Raw genomic sequence first — 22612 nt, forward strand, 5'->3', positions numbered from 1 at the left:
ACACTTGTATGGATATACCTATATACGTATGTACATACATGCATAACGTTTACCGATACCTATAGAGCTTTTAGAAAGTCAGAGTCTTGAATGTATAAATGTATAATATATTAATAATGACAATATTGTAATTGAAAGAGCAAAACCACGGGAAAGTAAAAGAAAGAAATATAAAAAGAAAAAAGTGAAAAAGAAACAGACAAAGGAAACAAATATTAAAAAACAATGCATCATGCGCGGCCACACCCAGAGCCCTAGATACATATTAGCACACGGGCTCGCGTTTATCGCGTATCATTTCAACCGGACTAATATGATTAAAGCTTCTATACCTCCGCAGGTTAAGTATAAATTAATAGAAAACGCAGTGGATTGTAATAACGCTGGAAAATGTTAGTGTTTCTAGCGAGTGGAAAGTGTTTTTAACCGGTTGTTAGTTAGCCCAGTTGATCGGACAATCGCTAGGAGGTTTATTCCGCGTTGAAAAAATCTTTCGCAGTCGACTTTCATCCTTCTGTTATGATAAATGGCTTTGTTATATGAGTGGGAAATAATTTATTTCAATTCGGTACGATCGAGAGAAAATCAATAAATAAATCGATGAACCTGTTTTTCTCAGTTCAATGGAAAATCAAGTGTATGTATATGTGTAAAATAATCAGAAACTATTAATTGTTAGATATGTATTTATGACTATTTATTATAAATTATATTATATATAACATATTTCAAATGAACAGAAATTTCTTGAAACGATTTTAACTCCGTATATCGTTTTATAATTAAATACCAGATGTCAACTATTAGAGACGTATATTTATTTTCAAAATATGATTGATTTAATAAAAATATTCTCTTTACCATTCAGGGTTTTTATCATATATTACATCCGTCCACGAAGCGTGTTCGCGTCGATTTTACGACAATGGTGCGCCAAGAATAAGCAAATATCGTGAGATTTCGCTAGAGATGTTTTAAACGCGTTATGAATAAGAAAGAAGTTGATTGTTTCAAAGAAAAAAGGGGTGAAATGAAATCAAAGTAAAGAAGACAGCAGTGACAAAGTCTTGTTTACTTGGTTAAACGATATTTCATAAAAAAAAATTCCCGAAAGAGATTACAGAGAATAGGAAGTGAACTTCCTGGCGTGGGAGTTATTATATCGAACAATTAACACCAGAAGCTTTACAGAGATAAGAAAGTATACGGCATATCTTAAATCGTACAACAATTATACGAACACATTGTTTTCGGAAATTTCAATCGTATAACAATCGTTTCGCAAAGCAATTTCAGTAGACAAAGTGCCGATTACATATACGTATAATCTCTATAAACGCGATGGTACATCCAACGATGCCAAGCTCATAGACGCCTAGACGCCTAGACACCTAGACGCCTAGACGCGTAGGCGTGTTCGTATGGTGAAGTATCGAAATATCCGGACACCTAACACGGTGTAGGTTTGACCAAACGTCTGTTTTCTAATTTTTTTTTCGTTTTCAATTCTATTTTTTAATTTTCTTTCATTTTACATTTTTCCACGTTGTCTCTCGCTTTTTCAACTTATCGCTCCCCTATCTTTACTAACGGAAAAACCCGAGAGCAAGGAAGTCAGATTCAGATAAATAGTTTTGCTCGTACACACATGCAGCGTGTGCACTGTAAGTAGTGGTGGAACGGAAGTAGGCATGTATTCCGACAGAGCGGAGAGTGAAGAAGAGTGAAGAAGAGTGAAGAGTTACTTTGAAAGCTGAGTTTCGGCCCGATCCATTCCTTATTGAGAAGAGAGTATAGACGGCGTATTATTTCTCCCTCTCTCTGTCTCTCTCTTTTTCCTTTATATCGCCGCTGTGTTTCAACCGGCGTGTGTGCAAGGATTTAGGTATGCATGTGCATGCCTACTGCAGTAGGCAAAGGACGATCGTGTTGAAAAATCGATGCATCGACTACTTTTTCGGAAGACGATGCGATGCCCCCATGGGGCAGCAAAGAGAGATATATATATATATATAGAGAGAGAGAGAGAGAGACTGCAATTTACGACAAAACCTCCGGCCAATCTTTGCGGTTATATTTTGAAATTCAAATGGTCTGTCTTCCTCTCTCTCCCTCTCACACACGCGCACACACGCGCAGACTTTCTTTCTCTCTGTCGCTCTCTTCGCGAGCGCACATTTTTTTTTTTTTTTTTTTTTTTTTTTTTTTTTTTTTCTTTCCTTTTTTCTATACGAAAAACCTGGGCGATCTAAATTTAAATTTACGATTCGCCCGGGCAGCTTGTCTCCCGAGTCAACCGTCTTCATTTCATTTCCGAGTGAACGAATTTATCCCAACAACTCGAATGCGTGTACGCATGTATTCATGCATGCGTGTGTATGTGTGTGTGTATATATATTATAAATGTATACGTTATACCTGCGACAGTTCCGTAGTGTAGGTATTATAAAACAATCCCTTGAATATGACGCAGTCGGTCGGTCCCAGAAGGGCCGAAACCTTCACCTTCTCCTCGAAAAACAATGAGAAAATAATTATCCTCTTATAAAACGGTTAACAAGCTTCACTCGTCACCATCACCGCTTCTGTGATGAATAAATTAATGCCGCTACTGCTCTACTGCACTAGAGTTCTAAACACTCGCTCGTCTCTCTCTCTCTCTCTCTTTCCCTTCCTCTATCTGTCCATTCATCTCTTTTCCCACCTCTCTTTCTCTTCATCCACTATTCTGAAAAAAATTCCCTTTCCTTCTCTCCTAGGACAGAGGGGATCATACGCGGCATGTATCAACACGTAGGTACCTACCTACCTACCTACCTACCTACCTACCTATCTCGTACTCTAAAGTATGAATATGAATATGAATATGTATATGTAGATAGATAATAAAATACAGCCGTCGTGCGGTACATAATGATATACCTAGAGCAGTGGCGATCCCGGATCGGAGCCGAAAAGAGGAAATCAACATATGGCGCGATATTTCGGACATTATAAACCGAGTCATCGCACTGGCACACGTAATATTACACAATGGTACGGCTGTATATATATGTATATATATATAATAATAGTAACTTGCGAGGGAAATTGAGAAAAACTGAAGAAAACCGACGTGCGTGAAAAAAGAATGGGAGGGGGAGGGGAAAGGGGAAAGGGCAAAGGGTTCGTTCACGAATTCCTGAATAAATCGAGTCAGCTCATCCTCAGCCGTGGTGTGCTAAACAATGGAGTATTAAAGAGCTGACATGACACACACGACATGTGTGTAGTATATGACCACTGCCACTCCTAATACTTTGTGTAAACCCCTGACGTTTAGCATAGAATCACGTAAATTACACGAGCCTTCGAAGAAAATTTGACGTGAGTATGTCTGTGTATATTATATATATATGTATTTATGTATGTGAACTATCGAAGAATTTGTTTATACACGTGGTAAAATTATATGTGTATGAATTATACGCTGCAGTTATTATAGGTGAGAGAATTTCTGCTCATTCATCGAAATAAATAGAAATGTTATTTTCACAGATTCCCCGCAGAATTATAAAAGAAGCGTGAAACATTTATTTTCCTATAAATATTCATCAAAAATTTTACGATCGACACTGCAAAACCAGCCGGCGCGCGGCGTCATTTATTACGTTCCTTCTCGCAAACAGTTCCGAGTAGATATTTCGCGTAACATTCGTCTTCGATTACATGCAATACTCGTATATCTGACTAAATCGCGTATCACGTCTGCGTATTACAAAATTGACACAACGATCCAATTCCAATTTCTCGATACACGGCCTGGCTAGTTAGTCACATGGCCAGTACTATTTTTTATACATATATACGTATATATATATATATATATACACACTGCCGGCTGAACCCGCTCCACTTTTAATATGCAATACACTGAAATTTGAATGTCGCTCGTTCGACCGCTTTATACATACCTATATGTACATATTATATATGTAAAAGTAGAGACCGTTATTCCGGAATTAATTCATAATTAGAACGGACCCGCCTCCATACCATGGCATCTCACCTCGGCGACGACGACGACGACGGACAAGCAGCCGCTGATAACCCGCGGATAAAGGAAACTTCCCTAATCCCTCTAATATACATACATACATATATATATACATTATTGTATATACATATACGCCTATACAATTCGTGTATATAACACTACTTTATAATGTACATAGCCACTTTCCGTCCGCAGCAGGTTCAAATAAGCAAGACGTCAGCTGGCCTGCGTTTCGATGTATCAGTCACATATATGTATGTATATATATATTGACGGAACCGAATTACAATATGATTCGATTCGTTAGACTGGAGAAGTGAATTTCGCAAATTACGGATTTCGCGACGCGTCAATTGAGGGAATCGGAGAATCGTTTGCGTATATCCGCGTGCCGGTTAATTAATCAAAATGCAAAAATGCTAAACTGCTGACATCGAGTATCCGCGGGTCGTCGTCCGGTGGATATGATATATAAAACACACGGACGCTTTTCGCCAACGTGTACAAATGTGTCCGGAGGCTTGTGTCACAGGCTGCCAACCTCACACGCGCAGTTCTGCTCGACCCTGATCCCGATTTCAATGTACCCGCGACACCGTACGTGTGTCTGTATATATGTATACACATCCACGTGATACGTATGTACATAACTTTTGTCAAATAATCAAATTACAAATATACGCTACTTGTTAGGGAAGGGAAAAAAAAAGTCGCGGGCGGGCGACAAACGGAAGAAAATAATGCAGCGAAAATGACGAGAATCGAAGCGAATGGAAACAAAATAATTATTAATTAACGAAATGAAAAAAGAAAAAAAAAAAAAAAAAAAAAAAAACAATCAGTTACACCCCGGGGTCGCTGAACTCCTTCCTCCTCTTTGCTTGACGGACATTATAATGATATATGTATGGGCACGCACCGATATTGAATCGCATATATGTATATATACACATATATAACCGCATGTAAGTGTATAAATTAATGGAATGTGATCAAATTTGCAAATAATACGTAGGTATGTACAGTTTATTAGTCCAACATATATTATATATATAAAGTACAACGCGACGAATGTCGATGAAAGTTTTATTTTTAATCGACACCGGAAAGCAAGAGTCTGAAATCATGTGCGTAATATTAAATAAAATTTAAATCTAGGAAACCGATCTTCAATTTTCTTTTCCTCCCTCCCCCAACTTCATTTAAAATTCCAAGCTTTTGAATCATTGAAAAAAAATCTCGAAATGAACGAGTCCGATTTCGAAGACGAAAGTAAGAAAAATTGCGCGAGTAGAACAGAATACCGGATGATAAAAGTGAAGAGAAAAAAAGAAAAACTAAAGAATATGGGGGCAGGAGGAAGGGAGGGAAACGCGCGGGTGCACGGTATTCACACAATTTCGTCGGTCAACACGAAAAGAAGGGTCCTGCAGCAGGAAATGGGGGATGCTGGCGTGACGACCAACGAGTCGTTGTCGGCGTCGGCGTATACATCTTTTGAGGTTCAAAGTGATACAGTTGTTTAGTTCCAGCATATAAATTATATTTGTCGTATATATACCGGGCGGTACGATGATGAATTACTGAGGTGTTAAGTATGGCTTGAAATACGCATGATCGGCGGATAAATTTTTTAAAACCGTGATCTAAAATAAAAGGACCCGCGTCGATGTGTGAAAAGTGGTAAAAGTAAAAGAAAACTAAAACAAACAAAATAAATTCCAAAAATAAAAAACACAGAATAGATAACTGCGGACAAGGAAGCAAAGTGTTAAATAAAACATACATTGTCTATTTTACATATACACGGTATACGTATATGTATGCTCTGGTGGGCGATACCGCTGCGCGTGATGAGAACTACCGGCGAGTTTGCAGTGGCGGTAGTTTAATTGTTCTTTCCGCGATGATTTTTTTTATCACTCATTTATCTCGACTATTTCCATTGTCTTTTTTCCTCTCTCTCTCTCTCTCTTCCTCTTTGTTTTAATCGATTCGGAACGCGTATCGTATGGCGAAGAAGAAGAAGAAGAAGAAGAGGTAGTGGCGGGGGAGGGAGGGGGTCAAATAATAGGAGCAGCCGAGGTGGGTATAACAACGTTTTGTACGAGGAGAACGACCAACGACGATTTAGAGACGAGTGCCTATAACTCGGCTCTGAACGCGGGGAGCAGTAGTTTATAGCAATTCACGTTGATAATTAAAATCGATAATTATCGAGGCTTAATAACCGGTCGTTGTCGTTAAGCCTAACGAATAGTAGTCGGGGCATTTCGAACGATCTTATTTTGTTTCTCCATCTCCTTTTCCTTCTCCTTCTCCTTCCCCTCTACTTCTTCCCTATGTCAAGGAAAGGGCTTTTGCCTCCTCCTCCTCCTCCCCCTCCTCCACTACGAGAAGGGCTTACTCGCGTCTGGATGTCGGTACTGACCCGCTCGATCCAGAGTCGGTGTGGAAGAATCAAGAAGATGATTCTTCTCTCTCTTTCTCTCCTTCCGTCTCTCTCTAACCCTGGGAACCCGGGGGTAGAGGAGATATTCTTGCGTATATATGCAAGAGAAGAGCAAAGTCACTCCTTTAAATTGAAGGAGAATCCTGCGGGCAGGGGGAAAGGGAAAAAATAATATTATGGATAAAAAATAAACCGTATATACATCGGCATATGCACAGGCACTCTGTTTGTACATATCACGAGATCCTCGTCTCTGCGGGGTGGTTTTTAATAACGTATGTGGAACAATATCGTTTCTCGATACTTCATCGATGGATGGACTAGATCTGTGTATACTTTTCTACATTTGTCACAATTTTTCTTCCATCTCTTTGAAAAGTATTTGTAAAAATCCACAAGTTGACAAGTTCTTTACACGATTGCTTGGCCTGACAGAGTTGGAATTGCATTTTTCAAGTACTTGCAACTAGAAGTCGATGTCACGTGTAATTTTTCATATTGATTATAAAATTAATTTTTTTAAGCAAACCGAGCTAGTAAAAAACAACCAAAAAACAACATGTGAAAGAAAAAGCTCTCTCACGTATCTCTCCTCTGTTCGATATAAATAAATATGTGTAAAAAAATCCTCTACAACAAATTATCGTAGGTACGCGATTGATAATAAATCGTTAGTTCAATTTCCGCACAAAAAGGTTGAAAAAGAAAGATGAAAATTGGAAAAAGATGAGAGACAAAGTTTCCTGCCAACTCTTTGCGCGGCATATTGCCCATGTCATAGGTCCTGATGTACAATGCATAGATATACATAGATATACAGATATTCATACGCATATAATACGCTACAGGGATCCCCAAAGGCGTAAAGAATAGACGAGGCACGCACATGTGTTCGTCATTTGTCATTTGACATTCTCGTGTCTTCGCTTTTTAATTCACGGGTTCAGTCTACTCCTCTCCTCTCCTCTCCTCCGCTCTCCGTCACTTCGGATGTTATATCCGCGTGTGGGTGTCCGCCACGGTACACATTACGCACGTATGTGCATACATATGTACGCATTAACACGCGGGCACGGATGCGTCATGCGCATTCAAATTTTCTATCCCGTTCGAAAGCGCACGCTTCGTCCCTTAAGGGTTCGTCACGATCATGCCACGTTATAAATCCGCGTTTGTGTTACGGTGAAGTGCGCAGCAGGTATATATACCCATATAATATAATATATAATATATATATATATATAATATATACGCACATACACGCGTATATAAATTCGTGGACAGGTAAGCGGGCGCCTATTGAGCTCTCGTGTGTGTCGCTCTGGGTGTTTGTGTCTGCTGGGGAGAGGGGGAGGGATATATAAGAAGAAAAAGAAGAAGAAGAAGGAGAAGAATTCCTTTGGCGATATTATATCCTGATGCTTTTTTTACTGGTTTATGGGATTTTTTTCACGCTGTAAGCCAAGTCGTACATCAGGAGAAGAGGGCTGCTGCTGCTTGCCGTCTTCTATCTATCTCTCTCTCTCTCTCTCTCTCTCTTTCCTTCTTAGGCCTCCGTGAACGAGGAGCAATGGTAGCTCACAAGTCTCGACGATAGGGGAATAAGGAGAGAAGAAAGTAATGAAAATAAAATAAAGGATATAAAGAAAGAAGGTAAGAAAATATAAAAAGAAAATAAAATTTAGAAAAAAAAAAAAGAAAAGAAAAGGAAGGATAAAACAGTGAAAATAAAAAATAATAAAACGTAAACACACGGGCACACGGACTGCGGACAAATGCCAGTCGCCATAAAAACAACAACTGAAAGTATTAAAAACTTTTAAACCTTTTATTACTACTATACTCCTTTCGCTGCCTCCTAGGAGGTAGAGTCACTCGCGCTTATGTATTTTATTATGTAGAGACGTATCAACGAGAAGACAAAGATGAAGAATCAAGACCGACCAGCCATTCGTGAATGAAAGAATGAAAAAAAAAAACAAAAAAAACGTGCAATTTGCAGCAATTGAGAGGATCGTAGGGTGGAATTTTTTGTACGCGGATAAGAGTTAAAGAAAATAGAATTCAAACGGCGAATAATTATTGTAGGTATAACCTAATAAATAAGCGTATGAAGAATAATAAACGGGGGGTAAAAGACGTCGGGTGCCTGCACAACTTCGGAGATGAGCAAGCAAACGACGATGATAACAACGGAGATAAAAGACTGTTAAATTTGCGTTCGTAAAAGGAAGCCACGTAGGTGGATCGGGCCTGGTAGGTACAATAAGGTGGGATTTGTGAAATCAAATATTGTTAGAAATATCACGTTTGCAAGCGAGATCAAGGAGTGCCGTGCTTGCAGAGGTTGAACAACTAGACCCTGTTGCTACCTGTCTTGTAAATCGAGGAGAATTTTAATCTCGACAAACCCGCACTAGTTACTGGGTTATAACTACACGTGTGTAGTAACACTTTGCGACCCGGTGCCGCGTGGATGGCGGTGCGTAGGATACACACAACCACCACTCGCGTTACTATAATTTACGACGATAAGAAAAGAGAGGCGGAAGAAAAAAAGGAGGTAAACAGGACAAAAACTCTTTAAGGAAAGCCGATCGACGTTCGCCGAAGAGAAAAAGAACGAAAACTCGAGGCACGCGCCGAAGTTGGTTGCAAGTTACTCTGCCGCGATTCTCGAGTTGAGGGAAAATCGTTGCTTCGCAACTTTAGCATATCGTGATAATGAAAATATACTCATCATATTTTGCAAAGTAGACTCCTCGAAAATTGCGCAATAATGATTTTTCTCAGATATTTCATCGTGCTAACACGTTACTGACACTTCAGCCTCGTTCGTTACTCGACTCGTCGACCGAAGCAAAACTATCCAACTTGGTTCAAGCAAAAGTATCCAAATCAAATCGATTACTGCAATTTTCGCTAAATAATATTCGAATTGTAATCTCTCTTCTTCTTCTACTTCCTTGGTTAGATCGTACGAAAGTGTGTCCGATTGCTAGCTCGTTGTTTTCTCATCCTTTATTCCCATCCGCATCAAAGGAGCAGAGAGCCCGGCTCTTTAACGCGCCTTAGGACGAACGATGACGTAATCGCGAGAGAACCACGTGCGTGTGCCGCGAGAGTATTTATTTACCTACACGCGAGTAAATGGAAGCAGAAAAGAAGCGAGGTAGGTGCGATCGAAATGTGTAGGAAGGGTGTCCTTTTCGCTGTAGGTATCGCAATTTTCCTACTTTCCTTGGCAAAAAAAATCAAAAAAATCCTCGCCATGTATGTATGTTTGTATAAGAGAAAGAGATTGAGAGAGAGAGAGAGAGAAAAAGGGAGAATGGTCGAAAGAGCGAAAAAGCAACTCGGTGATTTAGAACGACTCGTCATCATCCGGTTACGGAGGTAAGAGCCGAAGAAAGCTTGGAAGGATCGAATAGTCGGTCCGTATCCCGAAGGACCCATAACGATTTATCAGATTGTTGGTTTTTCAGGCGTCGCGCTGCCGGGGATGGAGGGTATCCCGAACTTAAAGCCTCGGGAAACAACTATTCGACATTTTTCATTATTCTTTTTACCACTTTATTGGTCATTCCGGAATTTCTCGGACGGCGCCTCGGTGTGAGACGGAAACAATTAAAAGTTAAAATTTAGACATTAAAGATTTTTAACGGCCAAACGGGGGGGAGGTCCTCGCCTTACTTCCCTAAGGAATAGACGTGGAGGGAGGACGAAGAGGATGAGAAAAACAACAACCGGCGACGAGATAAAGGACGAGCCTAGTCGGCCGGGCAATAAAGATTCGGATTTCAAGATGTCTCAAATAATATTATACGTCTGTTGCCTGACGCGGCGAGGACGGATCGAAACTACGAGGAGGTTCACGACGATTAATTTCGAGATGATGCCCTCGATCTCCTTCACGAATTCCCCGTTCTTAGTTAAAGTACATACGGCGAAGGGTCGATTGCCTTTTATTACGACTGAAAGATCCGTCGCAGCTCTTTTTACAGGTACTACGTATAACGTAAAACGTCATCGCGTAAGAATTTGGTGAACTGGAAAAACGAAGAGAGAAACGCGGGCGGGGCGGGGGGGGGGGGTGAGGAGGATCAGATAATATCATCGTTATGTATACCGATTCTTTCTTTACCTTGATAAAAGATTAAAATCTCTCGTTCCTCCGTCGGCAGGTCCACACGTTAATTATCATCGTCACCATTAAACAACAACAATATAAATATTAATTCAGCGACAATCAATCAACTTTGGGTATAAATTAAACTATTTATATTATCTCTTCTTCCAGCTGCTTTCCACACTCTTTGATTGACGAATATTCGTTAACACACGATTCCACGCTACTATGTTATTATATTGTCAGTGGCGATCGTTCGACCGATTTCGCACCATTTCTTCGTCAATCTCTTTTCTCTTCTTCGTCTCTCTTCTTTCCTTCTGTTCTTTCCAACACCCCTCACTGATCGGTAAACTGTCAATAACACGCGCAGCGTCGCATCACCGATTAGGATTACGATTACGATTACGGACACTGTTGGATCAAATTCACGCACACACACACTGCATGTACACCATAAACAACGCAACAATGGCTAAAGGTTTTTTTTTTGCGGCGGGTGGGAAAGCAAGGGGGGAGGGGGGTAGGTTGCGGGGTGGAGGAGAAGCTCCCTTCTTACTCCCCGTTCCATTTTATCGGCTCGCTAATCTTCATTCGCATCGACATGGTTGTACGTTCCATGGTTCTCTCTATTTTTCTCTCTCTCTTCTTTTTGTTTTTTTCTTTAAAACCACCCTCCGCACCTCAACGTGCAGTGTCCGTCACTCCAAAAGTTAATATTTCGCTGCGATATCTTCTCAGGGGCGCCTCCTCCTCCTCCTCCTCCGGAAGCCAGGATAGCCAAGGTGTTCCAATCGTCGTACACCTTACAGGTAACCGTAACGCGACTGTCGATCGAACGAACGTAATAAAGTAGGTATAAGAACAAACGACCGAATGAGAGAGAGGGTAGGGGGGGGGGAGGACAGGGAGAAGCGAGAATAGAAAATGGAAAGCAGAAAAAAAAAATTACTTTTTTTTTTTTTTTGGGGAAAAACCGAAGCCGGGTAAAATGGATGGAGGGAAAAACTCGGTGATAATTTTTCCTCGCGATGCGATGCGGCGTGCCGTGGCGTCCGGCAGGTTGAGGAAAAGTCTCGCTCTCGACAACCCGCAAGGCTCGCTCTCCTCGCAGGATCCAATTCTCGCCGCTCAAAGGTGGGATTCGAGTGCGCGTGGTTCGGCTGGCGCGAGATGACTGAACCCCACCACCGTCGAAGCGAACTTGGACGAAAGGGTGGCGCGGAGCGAGCGGCGCGACGGTTCCTCTCCCTTCCCGCCTCCCCGCCTCACGCCTTCCCGCCTTCCCGCCTTCCCGCCTTCCCGCCTACCGCGAGACTCCGCGACGCTCTCCGTCGCACTTTTGCGGCACCGCCTGCGCCCCTCTTCGAGATTCGTCGACGACGACAACGACAACGACAACGACAACGACGACGACGACGACGACGACGCCGTGACGACCCTCCGCGAAAGGCTGACACCGTGCGCGCCAGACGAGGAGCGATACCCACGTGCGTAGATATGCTTCTTGCCGGGTGTCTAAGAATGGAGGAATATAATCGATTTTTGATTAAATAGTGTATTACGCATACATGGAGGGAAAGTAGGCTATTTCACACTGCGTCCAAGATTCACACCCGAGACGAAGGTGAGGGTGGCAAGAACGCAGTTTAGGATAACCTTTTTACAACTTCCCGTTTATACGAGAGGCCGAAAGTTTTACTTTACGTGCAGGTGTGGTGAAATGGAAATGTTTTTTCAACATTAATCGAGAATGAACGATTACTTTTTACACTCTATTATTTTTTTAACCCACAATCGATCTTTCGATTTTACTCCCATAAACGACGCGATACGGTATCAATTTACATATGTGATTAGAGTATCAATTATTATTATTATCATTCTCTTACTTGCAAAGTAAACCTACTTAATGTAATTAGTGAGAGATAAATGAATGTTTTTACCTGAAATTGTAAATTATTTTTAATCGAACTGCAAATTATCAGAAAACTTTTCCACCATTACGAATAGGTGCTGAAATTTATGAAATTTTGGTTTCAAATGCACCGTTTCAAAAGAATACGAAAGAATTGATTGATCGATTAATTTTTACCGATTTAATCGTGTCGTAATCGATTAGTTTTTTCGACTCGTTTAATCGATGCATCGGTTATATTTAGCTTGCTTTACTCACCGCCCACTTTTCAAAATCCGGCCCAATTTACGTGCGAAATTTCTGACTGTAAATGTAAACAGGACAGAAACCGTCAATAACAATGTTGTATATTCATTTATTTCGATGTAGTGAAATATTTTTTACATTTTTTTGTCGATACTCGTGTATGTGAGACACAAAAAATGTATAATTTAATAAGTGAAAGCCACGTTCATCAGTGAAATCAATGAAATTGTTATCGAAACCGTGGATATCGATGCTTCCTTCCAGATTGTAAATACAATTATTCAACAACAGCAGTGTTTTTTGATTTTATTCTACAGCAATGGCTGATTTGGTTCAGAAGACTTTTTTTCTACAAATTCACACCGAAGGAAATTTCCAGTTGTGCTTACTGCACGGTCTTTCGACTGTTTCTACCCTTGACCATCATCGAAGATTATATTCTGAAGTATACAAAATAAAATGATGTCTTACAGCTGTAAGAAGTACCTACACTGACCCAAAACGGGTCATCCAAAATTCTTCGTGTAAAAATTACACAAGGCGTAAGATTATACAAAATTTATTTTATCCCGGAATCGACCGAAATGTTCACTTTTTTTTTACCTGATAAGCGAGACGAAAGTGACATAATATGATTCCCTCTTATACGTTATCCATTTTTGTACCATATGTAAGACCACCAAATAGCAAAAAACAATGTACAGCAGTTTTCGAATAAAAAGTATTTTTTGACCTGCATTTTTTTGTTTACCATATTTAAAACAACCTAAGCATTCATATTTCACCGATCCTGAGGAAAGTCCTGTGATCCAAATTCATCCGACGTGGAATAATCGAAGATTTTTAAATAATTAAGAACCAACGATGCCACGTGAAAGAGCACATTTTTTACTATAAAGCCTCAAGTTTTCAACTCAAGACCTTCAATAGCATCAATAATATAAAACTAAGCAAAAAAAAAAACAAAAAAATATCAACTTTTGTTGATTCAAGGCTTTTCTATTGCCAATAAACAATAAGATGATTTAAAAAACAAGTTCCATTTCGCAAAATACCAACCAAGCACTTTATTTAATAACAAAAAAAAAACTCTACGATCATTACAAGCGTCATAATTCTTAGTTAAAGGTCGCCGTCGCCTTTCGCGTCAGTCAAGCGTAGTAAAAATCACGCGTACCTCTCAGGGGTTAATAATACATATATAAACAGTTATTTTAATGACAACTATTTTATTACTTATAACTTTCAAGTGACTATAACAAATGAAATATTTTATAGCCGTTAAATAATCAATTTCACAACATTACACGGATATTGATTATGATCAACAGATCGTAACTTCGAATCGACTGCTAATAAAAAAGGAAATTCTCTTTCCGACTTTGAAAAAAATAATCTTCTGAATAAAACGAGTTATCGTAGATGCAAATCGAACAATTTTTCAACTATAGATCTTTAACCAACTTGTAACGGTTTGAAATGAATCATCGATATAAATCAAGCTTTTGTTCACAATTCAACTGTTTTTTATTTTAGATATCTTTGCATGGCTTACGAATAAATTAGTTTGATGAATACCCAATCTGCGATCATCTCCTGATAGAATTAACGAAGGTATCGATTTTTGGCCAATCAATCTTCTTCGAAATGAATTTCCCTGGACGTTTTCATGATTATAACTTACATGAATTACTCTCGACTCAGCAGTTTAAGAAAAAAACAAAAAAAAAAAATCCCACACCGTACGCAAATTTTAAACGCTAACCTGCAGGTAATGAGGTTCAAATACCTCGGGGAAGTACAGTTCTTTCAACTGCAGGCTTTACGAGAAGGTATTATGCACTCTCCCTTCAAATAACCCGAAGAAATTTTACTCGTAAATATTTAAAATCTCAAACTGCGTTTGAACCGCGTAAAACTACTGCATGCACATATTAATTAAAAACATGTATTTTTCATACCATTTTCCCATTTCTACTTGTTAATAAAAGTAGTTCGTCCGTTCAATCTGGTACAAACGATAATTTGATTACTGTAATATATGATCTACCAGAAACTTGAATGTCTTGATCGTATAAAAAGTGCATAATCCTAATAATTGTACACGTTAAAGAACACGGATTTAAAGATTTTGCCAGTGGAAACTAGACGCTCGTATATATATATATATATATATATATTTATGTAGCAAGAACGTACCTCCTCTTAGAGAGGGAAGTAAAAACCTGAAGTAAACGGGTCATAAGAGTAAAATTCTATTTGCGTGAATTTGCGGCAATAGAAAATTTAAACCGTGAGTTGAACCGCGTCTGCAGTAGGTAAAAAATTCATCGTTCATAACCGTAAAATGTGAAGACTTGGGCTTATCTTACGGTGAAATGCGCGCATGTAGGTACCGAGGCGATACTAAATGGCGAAGCTCAAGTGCTAGAATTACGCGGTAAAGAATAGTCGAGTATTTTCTTGATCTGCATAGGGAAGCGATTGTTGTTACAATTACCCCCCTCAAACCGCAGTTGCATATTGTAGGCATCCATCCACGTATTATCCCGAGGCTGCTGCCCACTGCCGGCTGCTAAGCTGCTGATGCTGCTGCTGCTCCTTCGCCTTACGCGTTATAAACGATCCCACAGTCTAAGAAAGCATCGCGTAAAACGTACCTACCATTCTTACCGTAAATAAACACAGATGTAAATACCCGTCAACGCTTTACGAAAGGAGGAAGAAACATCAAATATATAATACTAAGACATCCCGGCTTATAACAATTGCCTCGATTAGACTAAAAATTTTTGATCCTCCTAATATTTTCATAATTACGAATATTCTAATCTTTCATGGTTTTTCGCGATTAAACAAGACTCGCAAAACGATGATATACATGTAAAAGTATTACCATTCAACGAAATAGGGTGAGAGAGAGAGAGAAAAACAGACTTTCTAGTCGTAATAAAATTGATCGTCAGCCGTGATAAGTACGTAGTTATATTTTAATAACAAAACTACATCGTGATACAAAATAGTTATGCATATATACCCCTGGGGCAAATCGCGATGCGCCGAGACCTGTGAAACCCATATCGTATCGCACTACGCGCGTTGAAATAGAATTCGTTCGAAAATCAAAAAACCTTTCATCTCCAAGCCGCGCCTTACATTCGTCCACGTGCGCGTACCTTAATGCATACTACACAGCCATACGTGTACCGTTGAACAATGATTGTTGAAAAGCCCGGTGAAATTTATCATGTGGCTTAATTATATCCTTTCAAACTTCGGCACTACGACTGCGTACCGTGCTGTTCTAGATTCAAAAGTAAGCTGTACACACGATGCGTTATACCTGTACATATATATTACATCTAATACACATCGCATATCTACGGAGTAAAATTGCGAATTTGTTTTTTCACACACACGCTTACGCGAATCGAAATCCGGTACACAATGAGTGAATTTTAATAGCGAATAAAAAAAAAAATCTGCGGCGTAATGCAATAATAGCCAAGTTATGGGGAGGGGGAGGAGGGGGGTTAGGTTGCCGGTCTTGTCTTTTTTCGGTATTCGTGTGCACCCTTTCACGTGCCGCGGTACTCCAATTCATATATCTCTCGCAACCCACCAAAGATTCTTCCTCCTCCTCCTCCTCCTCTCCTCTCCTCCTCATCCTCATCCTTCTCGTTCTTCTCTTCTTTCCATATGCGAGCATCATCCTCTACTCGCTGCAGAGCTACTCGAATATCTGGCTGACACCATGAGCGCGCCCCGTTTGGTGGCGAGAAGGGCTTCTTCATTTTTTGAAAGGGTTGTCTCAAGCCGTTGTTGGAATATTTTGGTACCGCTATGCCGCGGGAACCGAGACGGTTTTCCCCTACTTTTCACAGAATGTTGGTTCTACTTTAGTTTTATCATTTTTTACTTCTAATCGCCAGTCGAATGCCACGGATGAAAAATCACATGCACGTGTGAAATTTTTGTTAAAAATAAATGCGAGATAATGAATCTTCGCGCAATGTTGTTGTAGTCTTGTAGTTTTCACAAAGTCTCGTGAAAACGTTTAATAAATGGAAAAATTTAAAAGAGAAGGAACATTTGGTACAGCAATCGGTTTCCGGGCAAAGAAATCAACGTTTTTTCGTCAAGTATTTAACCCCACTTTTCTCCTTCCATTCTTCTTTCTTTCGTCGTTGTTTGAATTCTAATCGAGGCACTTACACACGGAAAAAATCGGGCGAAAGTAGAATGTGGGAAAGTGGAGGGCACGCAGGGAACGAGTGGAAGGGTTACCGCGGGGAAAGATCCTCAACTTCCGAAAGGGTTATGAGGGAATGAAAAGCTGAACAAAAGCGAGACGAGGAGTGCTGTTGCTGCCACTGCTGCTGTAGGCTCGGCTTGAAAACCCGTTACGATTTTCCTAAAAAGTCTCTTTAGCAGCAATAAAATATCCCCTTACACAAGGTAGCCTATTAACTCAGGGCGTACCGTACGACGTGATGATATATGTACATACATGCATGTACCTACGTGCGTATTTCACATGCTATATACAACTACGCGCAATATCTAAAACCTGCAATTATGGCTATGTGCATACATAACGCTGCGAACATGTCTGCAGGCCTAAATGATTTTAAAAAATCTATCCTATCCCATTTTTCGTAAGAACATGTAATATGATAAAACATGAATATGATGTATGTGTTATTAATATATTACCATCATAATAGAACAATCATTGTATAATACAATATTGTGATCAACGAAAAAGAAATCCAATTGCAAGATTCTAAGTTTCAAACTTTCGACAGAATTCTTTCCAGTCATACTGACCACCATCGCATATTACAGGATAATATAGAATTTCATTGAAATTTAGTACAAAGAATATTTGGTGAGAGAATTTTGAACTCCAGGTATTGAAAATTGTGAAGTATGAGTGAATAAAAAAATCGTTGGCCGATCAAATTAGTCTCTAAATCGTGGAAATTCGTCAGGTACGTGAATATAGACAGCACGCACACACTTGGAGGTGTAAATATAAAATATCCCGCTAAGGTTCGATCGAATAAGGCGGTATGAAAGGGTTTCCCTACCGATCCCAATCTGCGATGCAGGGGGATGCCGGATCCTCATCCCCTGTGAGAAAACGTCCATTAAAGGAAAAATGATTCCCGTAAAAAATGAGCGACGAGCCTGAGAAGACGGGATATCTGAGAGAGAAGGACCCCGTGTCCCAGCATGCAGGGAGAGCAGCCCCACAGTCTAGCCATTCCTTGGGCCCGAGGGGGAAGGAAATCAAATCTTGGTTTCCGGATTTTCAGGTAGCAGCGATGCGTGCTCGCCCATGCGCCCTTTACCTGGGGACGGGATATTACCACGCCGACGGGGTGGAATCCCGAGGGTTAATCCGTCTTCCTCCGAAATTCTCGGAGAACGGGAAATGGGCGATAATAACGACAGTGGTAAGAGGAGACAAACACCCGGTAAGCGGTGCTTCCTCAACTCAATTTCAACTTTGCAGGCTCGTTGTGCGCAGCAACGTGGGTCGTAGCTCTTCCACCGGAACCCAACTACAGTGCGGTACGAAGAGATACGTCGTTATCTGTCTTCTACACACATCGCAGAAGACACTTACCAGTACGTTACACTAGGCGATAAAATTTTCACGGTAAACGAGAAAAGAGAAATACACGCTTTGTTTGAGGAATAAAAAACTCCACCTTTCACCGCGCGGTGATCACAGCTGGTATTATAACGACCCATTATTGCGAGTCTTCTTTTATTCAAAACCGAATTGTATGTGAATGTCTTTCGAGGCGATGTTCAGTACTAGTATCAAGAAATCGAAATTAGAAGAAGCTGTGAAATATAAAAGTATGAAAATTAACAATTTTCGATACAAGCGTTTTTGAAACGGACTTCGAAGATTCGTGACTGTCTTTTCTCTACGGCGAACAGACGGTTTCTAACGACGAGGTTGAAGTAAGTAACGTCAACGTCACAAAACATCAGAAAAAAATTCATCAGTATTCAATTTTAGAATGCCATTCAAGCAATTGGCTTTTACGTTTGGTTCAGTATGATTTATTTAATTTCAAACAATTCCGATGGCGCGAAGTAAAGTTTTTTTACGAACATGCATCGTTACAGTAACCTTACTGACTTCAATCACATTTCTATCGCGTCTCGACTCGAAAAAGTCGATAAATTTGTTTCGTACGAGCGGGGAACAGGTATTTTACACAGACGCGTACCTACCAAGAGTAAAACTCGAAGCTGCAATTGAACTGCGGTGGGGCAAAACTGTTATAACAGAGAGAACGCGGGTAGGTACCTACAGCCGTGCAACTGTACCGGGGTTTAAAAATACCACGAGACTCTACTAGTCTCAGCCCTTCTTGTAGAAATATTAATTTTTTTATCTCCCCACGGCCATATGGTGCGGCGAGGCGCGCTATCTCCTTCTTTTTCTTCTTCTTCTTCTTCTTCTGCTTCTGCTTCTTCATCGTCTTCTTCGTGAGAGTTGAGGAAGAAGAAGAGGCAGAAGTGCGCAAGAGAGATAACGACAGGGAAAAAGGATTGAGAAAAGGGAAGAGTCAAGATATGGAAATAAAAAAGGTATATCGAAAAAACTTCACCAAAGAATATTTTTAACCGGCGTGGGGCAGGCAGGACTACTTCCAAGGTGTTTCGGGTGTGCAGGGCTCAAGGCTTTCCGAGGCCGATGCTGCCGAGCGCTGCGCGCGCTGATAGAAAAGGGTTGGTTGCTGCTTTGCTCGCCTTCTTCTTATGCGTGCGCCGCATGCGCCGCCTGCGCGTAGATCTCGGGGTCCCAGCCGCGTTTCCGCATCTCCGATTTTACGGTGTTTTTGTTTACGAATGTCATATTTCTGTGCGGGCAGCGCCTCGCGCACCGTCCTTCCCCTCCGCCTCTCGTTCGCTCTCTCATTCTCTCTCCCTCCCTCCCTGCGTCTCTCTTTTCTTGTCGTCTAATGTGTCCCGACGAAAAATCTTCCTGCGACAGGGTCGACGAACCGCCTTTGGCATCCTCCGGCGTCTCTCTTCCCCGAAATCCGGCGAAACGCAGGCCCGACTAGTCCCCTTACTTTTTTCTTATTCCTCCGATTCTTTCTTCTCATATACGTATGTATACACACTTTTCTATATGCATACGGAACAATAACTTTATCCCCCGATGCATGTACCCTGGGCTGTGTACCGCTGTCTGGAGTGCAGCCAGCGTATTATAACCGCTCCGAAATATTATGCGCGACTCGAGATTCAAATCTACTATATTTAAGCCGATGGATGCTGCTGCTGCTGCCGCGGATGCGAAATTTTTTCTCAACTCGTTTCTTTTTTTTTCTCTCCCTGGCATACCTACCTAAATCTGCATTATACCGACATAAATTTCAAAATTATAACAGCAATGCGGGTAATACATCCGAGATTTACCTGCGATTATACTGATGCCGTATCATCAGACTGGACGCGAGAAGTTTTATGGAAAAGATTTACGGAGGCTGTTGCGATTCTATGCAAGCTAACCGGAATCTGATGTCGGAATAGCGCTTTATCTGATTCTCCGTGGATCTGGTTAAAATGATCGAATTGTAAATGGTGAAAATTTTTTTGAAATTCAATCCCAGATTACTATACGGATCTGATGGTTATACAACAAAAATAATATCTGACAAAGTCGATAGGAATTATATAAGTCGAAGAATTTCTAATACATGTATGCGAAAAAACGGTGAGAAATATTCAAGAAACAGACAATTCAAGTGCGTAACAAGAAGATTACTCTTATAACAAACATCTACTTGGACAATCACGGTTATCACTACAATTATTAATGTGGAATTACAGTGTATATTTGAAAAAGAAAGAAAAAAAGACTCGCTTCTTTTGTTTTGGACCGCTAGTTACGATGTAATGATACACGTATACCCACTTCAAATCGAAACCAGTACTCAGTTCTACGTGTAATTGACTTACAGTGTGGATCACGTGGTGTCCGTCTTTACACGGATCCACCTGTTTTCCCGGAGATGTGCTCTCTCTCTAAAAATCTCTCTTCAGAGCACCAGGTGTAGAATTGTCTTTCCCCAAAAGTGGTTTCTTTCTTTTTTTTTTTTGAAATTGAACTTTGATGATATCGTTAAAACAATTTTCTAATATAAAGTATCTACGCCGTTATTAACAACATCGACAGATCTAGTCTACGTGTAACCAAAAGTTAAGTGATTATCAGGGAAACTTTAACGAAGTCTAATGAAAATAAATAAAGAACGAACAGAGTGATAATATTTAAACGATAAAATACAATTTGCATTTGCAATATTAATATTATACACTTTTTGACAGATAATTAATTCATGTATATGGGATCAAAGGAACGTTTGTACAATTTTCTGTAACAGAAATTGCTTAAAGTTGAAAAAACATTACATACGAGTATAATAAAATACTAAAATGCTTGACAGATTTCTGATTCAATTGTTTATACTGTATTACGAAAGAAAATAAAAATGACAAAATCTATGTCACAACGATGGGCAACAAAACGGGCCCGAAGACATCCGAAGACGTCTTGGCACGGAGAAAAAAGGAAATAAACGGGTCTTAGGGGTTGAGAGGCGGCATCATCTCGGGCAGCAAACGGGTGGATCGACGCACGTGCCCGACGAACGCGTGAACACTGCACGAACACGGAGGAACCAAGTCGTGTAAGCGTGCGCCCGTACGTGTAACGCACGGCAGGCGCCTGTTGCATTGACCAGGACTCTCGACCACCATGGAATGTGGTCGGCCCGGGATATAGAGGCTGGTATAGTTATCTTTTTTTTTTGTCATAACATAATGCGTTATGTATAATAGCCTGACGCACGTAACGCACTCTAGCCTCGTTACATTGCGGACTTAGAGATCCGCGTGGGCGGATGGAAGTGCAGTCTCAGGCTGCAGCGGCGGCATGGCGTTCGTTCGCGTATTGTAATTACATGAATTATTTAATGTGTGGTCCTGAGTTGCGGCAGCACTGCGCCATGACCGCCGGTTATCGCCGGCATATTTCGCCGAACGTACTTATACCTACATATACATATATTATGCAGGTATGTCTGTATGTTTGAAGGTAGGTTATACATATTGTTTGCGGATAGCTGCAGTTATGCAAGTTTCAATTTCCTCCTCTCTACCTACAACGGAATCTCATCTGCATTCGCCGTTCCGGCCGTTTATACGAGCTGCTCGAGCCTGAACCTCGACGAATCATTATATTATCGACTCACGTATACTACTTTCGATTAAAACGCGGGCCAAAATTTTTCACAGACACACGCAGAGAGAGAGAGAGAGAGAGATAAAGATATGATTTACTAGAAAAACACAGTAAAAGAGAGACACCTCAGGTTTTTTCATAATATATACATATACTTCGTAAAATTAAGAATTTACCACAGAAACATTTGTAGTAAATAGTATAGTTTACACAGGTATTGTTTTTTTTTTTTTAAACAAAAATCTTGACGTGTCTCTTTTTTCCTCCAAATTTGAGTAAAATCTGCTCCCTTTCTTCTCTACAGAGACACAAATTGTATTCAATATTGGTTCACATATTTCCGGAATGAAGGAAGGAGCGATCGCCTCTGTGAATAGGATGCGTGTACACATATGAGTATATGTATAGATGGCTAGACAGCGTGCACCTCGGTTACCTTATACGTATTATAATACCGACGTCAGACGTTAAGACGGAGCGATCTTTTCATTGACAAATAACCCTCGCTGAGTTTATTAACAACGAACAAGTCTAGGCTTTTTCTCTTC

At 40.4% G+C, this 22612-nt stretch overlaps 1 protein-coding gene across 3 annotated transcripts in view; it reads right to left on the reverse strand.

The window, feature by feature from the left end:
• The window catches only part of LOC124412150, a 69672-nt gene extending 58329 nt beyond the window's left edge, over positions 1–11343 (reverse strand). For 2 of the 3 annotated variants that reach the window (XM_046891806.1, XM_046891804.1), the window contains exon 1: positions 10633–11343. The gene's annotated coding sequence lies outside the window, so the exon portion shown is untranslated. The remainder of the gene's footprint in view (positions 1–10632) is intronic. The other variant, XM_046891807.1, reaches the window with a different exon arrangement.
• Positions 11344–22612: the final 11269 nt, after the last annotated feature.

The sequence above is a fragment of the Diprion similis genome, chromosome 11 (genome assembly GCF_021155765.1).
Source record: "Diprion similis isolate iyDipSimi1 chromosome 11, iyDipSimi1.1, whole genome shotgun sequence".
Classification (NCBI taxonomy): Eukaryota; Metazoa; Arthropoda; class Insecta; order Hymenoptera; family Diprionidae; genus Diprion; species Diprion similis.